The sequence below is a fragment of the Ictidomys tridecemlineatus genome, chromosome 9 (assembly GCF_052094955.1).
Source record: "Ictidomys tridecemlineatus isolate mIctTri1 chromosome 9, mIctTri1.hap1, whole genome shotgun sequence".
Classification (NCBI taxonomy): domain Eukaryota; kingdom Metazoa; phylum Chordata; class Mammalia; order Rodentia; family Sciuridae; genus Ictidomys; species Ictidomys tridecemlineatus.
This window is the reverse complement of record NC_135485.1, coordinates 73,426,894-73,439,075: the sequence shown is the minus strand read 5'-3', so window position 1 is coordinate 73,439,075 and position 12,182 is coordinate 73,426,894. Positions and strand designations below refer to the sequence as shown.

The 12,182-nt window shown below is 37.9% G+C and overlaps 1 non-coding gene across 1 annotated transcript; it reads right to left on the bottom strand.

The window, feature by feature from the left end:
• Positions 1 to 1,177: 1,177 nt before the first annotated feature.
• LOC120892449 (U6 spliceosomal RNA) lies at positions 1,178 to 1,284 on the bottom strand. The gene has a single exon (XR_005737173.2). It is a non-coding gene; the product is annotated as a U6 spliceosomal RNA (small nuclear RNA).
• Positions 1,285 to 12,182: the final 10,898 nt, after the last annotated feature.

Here is a 12,182-nt window from a genome sequence, read left to right as displayed (position 1 = left end):
AAGAATTAGTCTACTAACTTATTGCTCTCATAACCTAATTATTACACCTTTGAAAATTCCTGCATTTACACATGAGCTTTTCCAGAGACACTAAAGAGCCAAACCTCAAAACAAGGACAGCACAGAGCTGATGATAGGGCATTAACCCAGAAAAAAACATTGAAAGCAGAAGTCCTCCCACCTAGTTTTTCCACATACAAGGAAGGGTTTGTGGCTCTCAAAAAGGCCCCTCCATTTAGAAGGAGTAACTAGCATATAAAAATCAAAAATGAACAAACAAACAAACAAAAAAAACACACCACCACCACCACAAAATCCCACAAAACTGTTTTAAAAATGGAGAAAGACAATGTTTACAGTTCCCAAAATCAATAGTACATCATCTAAGCACACGCAAACTCCTATCTGTATTTATAAGATTACCTTACTTATAAATAGTAAAATTTAGGGGTTTGCAAGTGGGATAGAGGGAATAAGAAGGAGAAAAAAAAAGGAAAGAAAGAGATAAGAGAAAGTGGGAAAAAGAAAATAAGAGAAAAACGAAAAGAAATAAAGGGGAGGAGGGAGGTGGGGCATATGCAATTCCTCTCTATTATATTATTCTGGTGATTCAGTTGTTAAAGATATTTTTCATGCACAATTCCTGGTTTCACATATGTTGAGGTTGTGAGGGCCAGAGGGGGAAGGGTAGAGGAGACTGGATGAATGGATGAAAAGAGAAAGAAGAGAAAGAAAGAAAAGAAAAAGAAAATGTCTCTCAGAATTCTGTTTTCTTTTCTTCCAGTAGGTGGTGTTGTCTATTCCTAGCTTGAGTCTCTGGGTTCAGGGTGGTGGAGGTAGCCAGTGTGAGAGGACTTGAGCTTCCTGTGGCCTCTCTACTCTTATTCTCTGAGATGTAAACCAGGCGCCTGATCCGCCACAGAACCAAGCTGGTAGCCACGCCCACCAGTTGGTGGATTTTAAGGGTTGGTGGGATTTTCCAAGATGAGTTCTATCAGTTTTTCTTGTAAGGTGTTTGATAAGGTGGGGGGTGTTGGGGAGACCTTATGTTTGTCCAGAGCTCGGTCCAGTGACCACAAGGGCGGGCGGCTGGGCCCTGCCTCCAGTTGGGGTGGTCTGCCTACCGCGCAGGCGGGCCGCTGGGCCCCTTCTCCGGTTGCGTGGTCTGCCTTCCATGAAAAATATGGAACGCTTCATGAATTTGTGTGTCATCCTTGCGCAGGGGCCATGCTAATCTTCTCTGTATCATTCCAATCTTAGTATATGTGCTGCTGAAGCAAGCACTATTTCATTATTTTCATTCAAGTATTTTCTACATAACAGTTTTGGTATATATTTTGAATTTATTTATTTACTACTTTATGTGTGTGCAGGAAGCAAATCTAGGCTGTGATCTATCACTGAACTTCATCCCCAGCACTCTGAATTCTTTTATTTATATAAATTCCAAAATACCTTATACAACCTAATATCCTGTTTCTGTTATTTATGTTTTGTCTCAAAATCACATTTTCTTTCTCCTTTTTTGTATGTTTATACTTTCTTTGAGTTGCTTTCAGAGAATGCCAATACCACAATATTCATTAAGATCCAACTACGAATATTATCCTAATTTTGGTTTAAAATGAAACCTGAATAAATGTATTTCTATATGAGTCTTCCCAGTGACAGAATGAATCCTAAAAAAAAAAAAAAAAAAAAAAAAAAAAAAAAAAAAAAAAAAAAAATTCATGAAAATGTTTGTGTTCATCATGGACATATACTTGAAGTTCTTTAAGTCTCCAATATAGTACCTCTGATATTCTAAAAATTATGTACTGTCAATTTTCTTACCTTCCCTTCATGCCTGATTTTCCTGAATAAGACACAATATTAACAATAACTTTTGAGGTCAACAGCATAACACCATAGTTTTTCTTTGTAAACTGCAAATAGAAAATTTTGACCACATGCAGGTGCTGCTTTCTGAGACCAGAGGCAGGGGTTGAATGCTGGGATGGCAGTACTTGCTCACAGAACCTGATAACCAGAGCTTCTCCTGAACCCATGCTATCACTTTCTAGGGTTTCCTGTCTCAAACTAATGCAGAGAAATAGTCATTTCAGCAGTGTGAAAACATTGAAACCATCCACAGGAATACTTTCATTCAAACCCTTCATCTCTTTAGATTCAGTTCCTGATGTATTGGGCCCTGGGACACAACCATCTAATTTGTCCAAAACTCATTGACCAGAAATCACCTCTTGCCCTTGGGATGGGTGAAGAGTGAGAGGAAAAGCCTAGGTGTCAGAACTCCTAGTGTTCAGGGACAGTGAGAACAAAAGTGCAAAACCCATCCGGTCACATGAGGTGTCCATCAGCCTCGGAAGTACCCACCAGAGTGAATTGCTTCTGTTCCTTTGAAGCACCAGAGGTGGAGATTTTGGTTTGTCCCTGTGAGGCCAGGGACAGTCTTCTCCATGAACTGGACTCCGCAGGGGGGCAGTGGTCCCTGAGGTTTGGTGCCTTGAAAACAGAGGCTTACCACAGTCTATCAGTTGGTGCCACACCTTTTGCCTTCTGCCCCCGCCCTGGCCCAGGGAATGCAACTTTAGGGAGAGGTGGCCGTGGGCATGCTAGCCCCACAGCCTGAGTCTCCTGTACCAAAGTCCAATCCAAGCTATCTCCTAGAGGTCCAGTTTTCTGCCCACAGCCCTGAGAGAGGCTACTAGCACCTTCCCACTAGGTGAGTGTTTCTCCTCTGGGTAGAGGGAGTGGTGGGGTCATCTCCATCTGGGAAGGGATCAGTGGAGGCTGTGGGCACTGTCCTCAACCCCACAGACAGCTTCATCAGAGTGCAGGAGGGAGGGGAAGCACTCAGTCTTCCACTGGGGAGGGAGGGAAAGGAAGGCAGAGGAAAGGAGCCAGGGGACTGGGGGAAAATGCTTGAGGACTTCTACAGTAGTACAGATGCTTGGTGGCCTTGTGGACTAGAAGCTGATGTTTCATGGCCTGTATGGAAGTTCAAGCTGACTCCCTTTGACCTCCATCTCTGTGCTTTATATCCACGAGTTTTATGCTATGTGTGCCCTTGGTCATTTGAACTACTATTAAGTGAACAAGTTTGTATGCCAGGAAAGGTGGATAGGTATTTTTTTTTTTTTTTTTAGAAAAGAGCACACTGGGGCTGGGGATGTGGCTCAAGCAGTAGCGTGCTCGCCTGGCATGCCCGGGGCACTGGGTTTGATCCTCAGCTCCACATACAAATAAAATAAAGATGTTGTGTTCACCAAAAACTAAAAAATAAATATTAAAAAAATTCTCTCTCTTTAAAAATAAATAAAGACATTGTGTTGTGTCCATCTACAACTCTCTCTCTCTCTAAAAAAAAAAAAAAAAAAAAAAAAAAAAAAAAAGAGCACATTGCTTAAATGACATGGCTGAGTTTGTACCCTTAGCAGTTTGATTTGAGAGTAGGAAATAAAAACAGTCCATACAGAATTTTTTTCACAAAATGATGTGGCAGCACAACTGATTCTGGGTCTGGTAGGGAGTCCAGCCTGCACAAGTCAGTTAAGATAAAACTCTTGCCTGTTCTCAAATGTGTGAAGATAAGGAGAGTTTATATTGAAGAAGGAAAACTTTCCTGAGCATGGGAATTACTGCTGGTGGAGGAAATATTTATTAGCATTAATACTTTAAAGGGATTGGCAAAGCAATTATTTTTCTTATTCCCAGGTTACTTTTCTCATCAATTTGGGTAGTTTGCTACAGAGTTCTTGAGGTCTCTTTCAGAATTTTTATGGAAATATTTTAGTTTTGATGATTAAATGTAAAAATGAACCAACTATTTACAATACTTACTAAAAACAATACTGAAAACATTCAAATGATGCAAAAAATTCAGCCCAAAAACTAAATTGTAGATAAGTTTTAAAATGTTTGTGTACACAAAGCAATATGTTTATATATATATAAATTGTTTACTCATTCCTTTTTCAGAAAAATATACAGATTCATAGCAACAAGTGTGTTTATTGGGCTTATTTGTTCCAGGGTCCTGGACATTATTCAGGAGTTCACTTAGGGAACACATTAATTTACATAACATGTATTAAAATACAAACACATGTGTGCAAACCTATTTCTGAAATTAATATCATTAGGCACCAATGAAGCATTTGAAGTGAGCATGTGAAAGATAAAGTAAACTACCACCTAGAGTAGAACATTGCCTGAGGGAGCATATTGCAATAGACACAGGTGAACTGAAAGGCCCTCTGTACATAAAAATGTGGATCCTGAAGGCCATTAGAGAGAGAGAATGATCAGTCATTCCCTCTGAAGCTGGTTAATGAGAAAAGCTTTTCCTGGTGTTTACTTTTTATTATTTTAAAACTTTTTTCCTCCATTTTTGTTGCATTTTGTGTGTACATAAAGACAGAATGTTGTTTCATTTTCATGCTTCTATATCCATTCTACTGTATATTCATTCTTCTATATATGGATAACCTGCTTTCCAAGCACCATTTTTTAAAAAGACTGTCCATGCTCCCATGCATGTTTTCTGCATCTTTGTCTAAAAAGATTATTTGAGTATTTCTGAATGGTTTTGTTTATGAGTCTTCTACTCTGTACCATTGATCTGTGGTCTGTTTTCATGGCAGTTATTTTTGAGCAATATGTTTTGTGTGTGTGTGTGTGTGTGTGTGTGTGTGTGTGTGTGTGTGTGTGTGACCTAGGCATGCAGTAGAGACAGAGGAATGGCAATGGAGAGCACCCTCAGTGCGATCCATATGTATGCAGTAGTGTATGTTCTAAGGGCACTTCCTAAGGAGGATTTTTGTAGTTGTAACTGTCCTTACTCTAAGTGTTATATGACTCACTTGAATGATAAGACCCTGTGGTCTCACATGCTATTGTTGATGGCTGGATCTTATTTGGGAATAAACCTGGATTTTATAGAGGGATGGGTGGGCATCCTGTTCTTTAAATAGTCTATAAATGGGTTTGTCATTAGTTTAAAAAATATATGTATATATTTTTCAATTGACCCACACTAATTAAACATAGGTAAGTGTTTGGAGTGACATTTTCTTACACATCTACAATGTGCAACTATAAGATGAGGGTAATTGGTTTATCTCTGTCTTCAAAGAGTATGCTGACAGTTTTTGATATGAGTTTGGTAGCAGTTGAAGACAGGATCAAGGAGGGAGGAAGATATATATTATGTTAAAAATGAACCATATACTCTGGGGTAGGAAGAAAGGTTTCAATGAAAATGAAAGAGCCCAAATGATCTCCCTACCTGTGTCTATAGGCTCTCTAGACCTACGAGATCCTCATCTGTTCTTTAAATAATGAATGCTGAGTTCACTTCAGAATGTGAACCAAAAATTGATGGCTAGATGATTATGTTCCCATAATTTCTTCTTTTTCAATAATGTCTTGTATAATTTTATTCTTATACTGTATATCTCTCCTACTTAATGTACACTTCTGTGGTTACTAATATATATTGCTATTAATATTAATATATATTCAAAGTCAGTCATGCATCATAATCCTACAAAACCCATACAAATGAGTACTCCTTCTCTCCACTCACTAGGAGGCTACGAAGAGTAGATCCCTGAGTTTGAGTTACCCAGTAAATTTATTTATAGAGAGAAAATATTCAGGGGTTCATATTTAAAGTTAGTGGTATAGCAGTCATTTAAGCTAAAAATGGGTGTGATAAGTACAGAGAAAAATCGCCATTCTACCTTCTGCTCCCATCTATGGTTAAGTTTGTTTTAACAAGAAGGGAATGAAGTTTCTACTTCATCAAGGAAGCTGTTGAACCAGTTTTCCTATACTTTATGGATCACTACCTCAATTTCTTGGATTTGTGACTGGAGAAGACCTTGCTGCTATTTAGAGCAGGGTTTGGCTGGAATTTAGTTCTTAGGCTCAGTTAGCATTAGGTAATACAATTCAATCCATGTAGAAGGTAAAATAGATGTTTCTAGAAGGTAACAAGTCTTGTAATCTCCCACTGGTGAGGGGAGATGAAAATTTTTCAAAGAAAGAGGAAGCACTGAATGAGAGGAGCCAAAGAAGGTCTAAAGATTATGCCAGTAGGTTGGCATCAGCTTGATGCAGAAAGAAGACAAAAGGTGAGGACTTCCCAGGGCATCTGCCAGTGATGCCTCAGATACCCCCTCATCTAGGTCTTGTTACCTACTCCTCTTATTTGAATACAAAGGGGTTTCCTTTTACATTTACATGAGTTTTTCTCTAGTTTCTAAGGGCCATAACATCAATCTTTATTATGTATTGTATTTTTTTTAATTTCTATTTTGTGTTGGTGATGGGAATTGAACTCAGGGCCTCATGCATGAGAGACAAGCACTCTTCCACTGAGCCACATTCCTACCCCCTTTTTTAAGTCCCCAAATTGATCATGGGCTGGGATAGTTTGGAACAAGTTAAGTTCATAAGGAACCCTTACAAATCCTCTGTTTGGTTGGGTCCTTGCTGGTAAATGAGGTTCTCCTCCTCTTGAAGTTCTGTGCTTTTCCCATCCACACCTCCATTTTCTATTGGGCCAGGAGAGAGTTCTTCAGGTGGTGTGTTCTTGGTATGTTGTGTGTGATAAACCTGGTGCTCTTTCTGTTCTTGGAGTTCTTGAGTGGTATTGTACTGTGGCAGCACACATAGAGAGAGAAAGAAGACTTCTAAGATCTTATGACAGAGGAGGGTTCATAACAGTGTCCCCTGGCTCTTGGATTATAACAGTAGCCTCTCATATGATCTCATTGCTCTATCCCTATCTCTGATAAAAGTCAGAGTGGTAAAAATAGTTAAATCATGCCATTCCTTTACCCAGAACTTCCTGGTACCTCTCATTCTCATTTCTAGTCCAAGTCAAATTACTTATGTGCTCTGCTTCATCTGTCCTTCCTCTGACCTTAGCTCCTCTCTTCTTGCCCTCCATCACACACCAGGCCCTCTGGCCTCTTTGCTGGTTTTATACATCCATGCTCAGCTCAGCACTGCTCCTCCAGATGGCCTCCCTCAGTGACAGCTCAACAGTCTCATTGGAGTGCACTTTCCTGACCATTTGTTCTACCTGAGTCCCCTTTGTACCTCGTTATAGTGATTTGATCATCACATCTAACTGGAGTTTTTAATTTACTTTTTTAATGTCTGGTTATTTGGTGATAACCTATGTTTTCCTGAACATATTAATAAATGGTTTTAATGTCAGTGTTTGATAACTCCACTGTGTTTCACCTGTGGGTCTTCCTTTATATTCTGATTTGGAACTTTAGCTCCTATATTCTGGCATGCCTGGGAATTTTAGATTAAAAGTTTGTGCAATGATCTTTTTTGGCATTTGTTACCAGGGATTAAATCCAGGATTCTTACCTATTGAACCACATCCACACCCTATTTATTTATTTATTTTGAGACAGCATCTCACTATATTGCCTAGGGCCTCACTAATTTGCTGAGGCTGTCTTAAACTTATGATCTTCTGCCTCAGCCTCCTGAATCCCATAATTACAAGTGTGTGCCAGCACACTTGGCTGATATCTTCTTTGAAAGTGGATTTAACTTTCTTCTAGCAATGTCTGAGCAGATGACCCCGATTAAGCAGAGAATGGTCTATTTTGGGTTTTCCCTTATTCCCAGGCAATAATGCTTCTGGGATCACTAAAAGCTTAGGTTCTTAGGGAACCTCATCACCTCTACAGACCCAGAGGTCTCCCTGGCTTAAAGACTGCTGAGATATTTGCTCAGATGTATTAAGGGCTTCTGGAAGATGCCTCTAGCAACCTTTTCCTGCCTGATCCCAATGTTGCCCCTTTGTGTATAAAGTTTGCATTTCCAAATACCTGGAGAGGAAAAGGCATGAGGTGCTGGGATTGCTCAGTGCTCTTCCTACTTTCTGGGATTTTGGTTTCTCCACTCCTGTGGCTTTGTTGCTCTCATCAGAGACTTTTCACATGCTCATTCTCATGTTCTATCTGCTTTAATGGTTGTTCTCAGGAGGATGGAGAAGCTGTCCTCCATAGGTCAAGAGAAAGTTCTTCATGGATGATTTTGGATTTCACAAATGAAAACTCTAATTACTGCAGTTAGTATTTCAAACCTATTTAACAATCTCAGTTCAGCATTAAGTCTTATTCTGAATTGATTTAAGGAGCCTTTTGTAACTCTCCAATGAAACATTTTTCACTTCACATTAACTTAATATTCAATTTTTCTTTAAGGCCTTGAGCTGTTTAACTATTCATTTGATTTACTTAATTGTTTCCATATGTTTGCCCATTAAATAAATAATAATGTCAGTACAAAACAATGTTGGAGTTTACCGTTTTAGATAATTGAAGGTGCGCAACAACCAGAGATGTACAAGTTGAAACTATAAATTCAGAAAAATCTTTCCAGCTCCTGAGTGCTATACTAAGCTCTTTTTGTAGTCAAAATATTATAAACTCCAATATTAAAAAATTACAGGAGCTGCATGATGATCATGTAGGCTATCCCTGAAGTTGTATCATAGTGTGAATTTCAAGTCAGACAAGATATAACTATCATCTGCCTTTTACTTCCTTTCTGGGTTTTGCATAATTTTCATAATTCTTACTTTTTAGGACCCCTGAATTTGGGAATGTGATATTTAACTGGAATGCCAGTATTCTAATTTGTATCTGCTTCTGATTATAGGTTCTAATGTTGTTATTATTACAATCATGTGGGCTGTTCTTTGGGAAAGAACCTACTCACTGCAGCACAGTTTAGAAGATGCTTGGTTTAAATGTGTTCTTATCTGGTGTTTAAAATCTTGATTACCTGAACTATCAACTTACTATTGGTTTTCCCTCTACAGAAAAACATAACTCTGCAAATGTCTGCCAATAAGGACTCATTTTCAATTGACTTACTCCCAGTAAACTATGATGGCTTCCTTGGGACCACCTCCAGTGACCAGAAAGGGCCTGTATTATGTTTCTACAACATCTGTTATCATGTAAAAGAGAAGAGAGGCTTCCTGTTTAAACAGAAAATAACTGAGAAAAAGATACTATCAGATATCAAGTATGTGCATGACCTTTTTTAAAAATTAAATTATTTATTTATTCTAATTTGTTATACATGATGGCAGAATGTAATTCCTTTCATATTGTACATATAGAGCACGATTTTTCAAGTCACTGATTGTACACAAACTATTTTCACATCATTCGTGTCTTCATATATGTACTTAGGGTAATGATGTCTAACTCATTTCACCATCTTTCCTATCACCTTCCCCCCTCCCTTACCCTTCCTCCCCTTTATCCTATTTAAAGTTCCTTCATTTCTCCCATGCTCTCCACCAATGCCATTATGAGTCAGCATCCTCATATCACAGAAAACATTTGGCCTTTGGTTTTTAGGAATTGTCTTGCCTCATTTAGCAATATATTCTCGAACTCCATCCACTTACCTGCAAATGCTATGATTTTATTCTCTTTTAATGCTGAGTAATATTAGATTGTGTATATATACCAAAGTTTCCCTATCCACTCATCTACTGAAGGGCATCTGGGTTGGTTCCACAAAGTAGCTATTGTGAATTGTGCTGCTATAAACCTTGGTATGGCTGTGTCCCTGTAAGAAGCTGTTTTTAAGTCCTTTGGGTATAAACTGAGGAGTGGGATAGCTAGGTCAAATATTGGTTCCATTCCAAGTTTTCCAAGGAATCTCCATACTGTTTTCCAGAGTGGTCGCACCAATTTGCAGTCCCACCAGCAATGTGTGAGTGCGCCTTTTTCCACACATCCTAGTCAACACTTATTGTTTGTATTCTTGATAGCTGTCATTCTGACTAGAGCGAGATGAAATCTTAAGACTAGTTTTGATTTGCATTTCTCTAATTACAAGAGATGTTGAATATTTTTTCATATGTGTGTTGCTTGATTGTATATCCTTTCTGAGAAGTGTGTGTTCAGGTCCTTGCCCCATTTATTGATTGGGTTATTTGTTTTTTTACTGTTAAGATTTTGAATGCTTTATATATCCTAGAGATTAGTGCTCTATCCAATGTGCTTGTGGTAAAGATTTGCTCCCAAGATGTAGGCTCTCTATGCACCTCATTGATTGTTTCTTTTGCAGAGAAGAAACTTTTTAGTTTGAATACATCCCATATATTGATTTTTTTTTATTCTGTTTCTTGTACTATATGAGTCTTACTAAGGACATTGGGGCCTAATCTGACATGATGGAGATTTGGGCCTACTTTTTCTTCCATTAGGTGCAGGATCTCTCATTTAATTACTAGGTCCTTGATCCACTTTGAGTTAGTTGAGTTTTGTGCATGGTAAGAGATATAAGTTTAACTTTATTTTGTTACATGTGCATTTCCAGTTTTCCCAATCTTTTTGAGGCAATCTTTTCTCCAGTGTATGTTTTTGGCACCTTTCTCTAATATAAGATAACTGTAGTTTTATGTGTGTTATATTCTATGTCCTCTATTCTGTAACATTGGCCTACAGGTCTGTTTTGGTGCCAATACCATGCTGTTTTTGTTTCTATTACTCTGTAGTATAGTTTAAGGACTGGAACAGAAATGCTTCCAGCCTCACTCTTCTTGTGCATGACCTTTTAAAGGACCACTTTATTGACCTACAATGAACTTCCAGGTATTCTGTATTAGCAATAAACTCTATAAATATTCGTGTTCACATCTTTAGACATATTAACAAATGCTTTCATTTCTTTTGTCTAAAGTAGGAGTGAGATGATCTCAAGTGTTTGTTTAACTTTGAAAGGAACTGAACTAACAATCCATTTGTAAAAGTGGTTGTACCATGTGTATCAATCTTTAAAAAACTGACAAATTAATGAGCCATTTAGTTTTTCATGTGTCACCCACATCTTTTGGTTGAAATAGGCCTGGTGGTATAATTTATTGCTTTTTTTTTGTACTGGGAATTGAACCCATGGCACTTACCCACAAAGCCACATGTCCAGACCAGCTCTTTTTCACATATTATTTAAGATAGGATCTCCTTGTGTTGTTAGGGCCTTGCTAATTTGCTGAGTCTAATCTAGAACTTAGGATCCTTGTTCCTTATCTTCCTGAGCTGATCAGATTACAAACTTGTGCCATCACACCAGGATAGTTTATTGTTTTTTGATTGTGGGTACATAATGTAATTCTGATCATTCCAAACAGTGAAACAGAATGTGTTTCTATTTCACTACCCAAATGAGCTTTCTGAAACAGATTGGTTTTAGGTACTTGTTCACTTTATGTCCTTTATAGTCTACAACAAGGAGGTTGAAATGAGAGCATATTGTGAAAGTACTTTTCTTTTTAAATAGACCTGTTTTAAATGAATTGTCTATGATTTTTCACATTCTATAACAATTTACTTATTACTATAATGAATAAAGATGGAACATATACAATTTCATCCCTACAACCTAAGATTCCTACAATCTAACTGATGTTATGTAATTTTATAGAGTACCTAATAATTGTAATTTTATTTTTATTCATTTTATCCAGAAACATAATCAGAATTCAATGTGTAGTGTTGAAGTGAGATCTAGAGTAGAAAGGAGATGAGTGTTATTATAGAACCTATTACTATGAGGTACCTCTATGAGTTCACAGATGCTGGCCTTAGGAGTGTCAGTGTTTTTCTGATATTTGTGAGCCTCTGCTTCCCTTCTATGGAGTCATGATGTAATTTGGCTTTGCTCACATACCATTTCCTATGAATTCTGTTTCTGTAATAAGGGAAATAATCATCCCTAGTCAAAGTAAGCACCTTCAACTGGCTTTTCAAGGCTGAAGAGTGGCTATAAAATAATTTTTTGACTCAGGGTGGCTGCAGATCTATATGTAAGTTGATGTTTGTTCTATTTTCTTGATATTTTTATATGATTTTACACTTTTCAGTTAATGCAAGCCAATTCCCTTTAGAAATCAAATAATTGACAAAATAACATCAAAATTTTTGAGTCATTGGAGGTAAAGAAATAGCAAGATTTTAAGGGCTTACTGGGCTGAGGCAAGGGCTGCTGTGCAGGACTGGAACTCTGTCCATGCAGAAATACCTGCTCTCTTGCCTACTTTTTGTCTTTCTCTTGTGTTGGTTAAGTAATCCTGAATAGAATAAGGAGAGGAATAGTGATGTAAGGCTTTGATCTTTTGC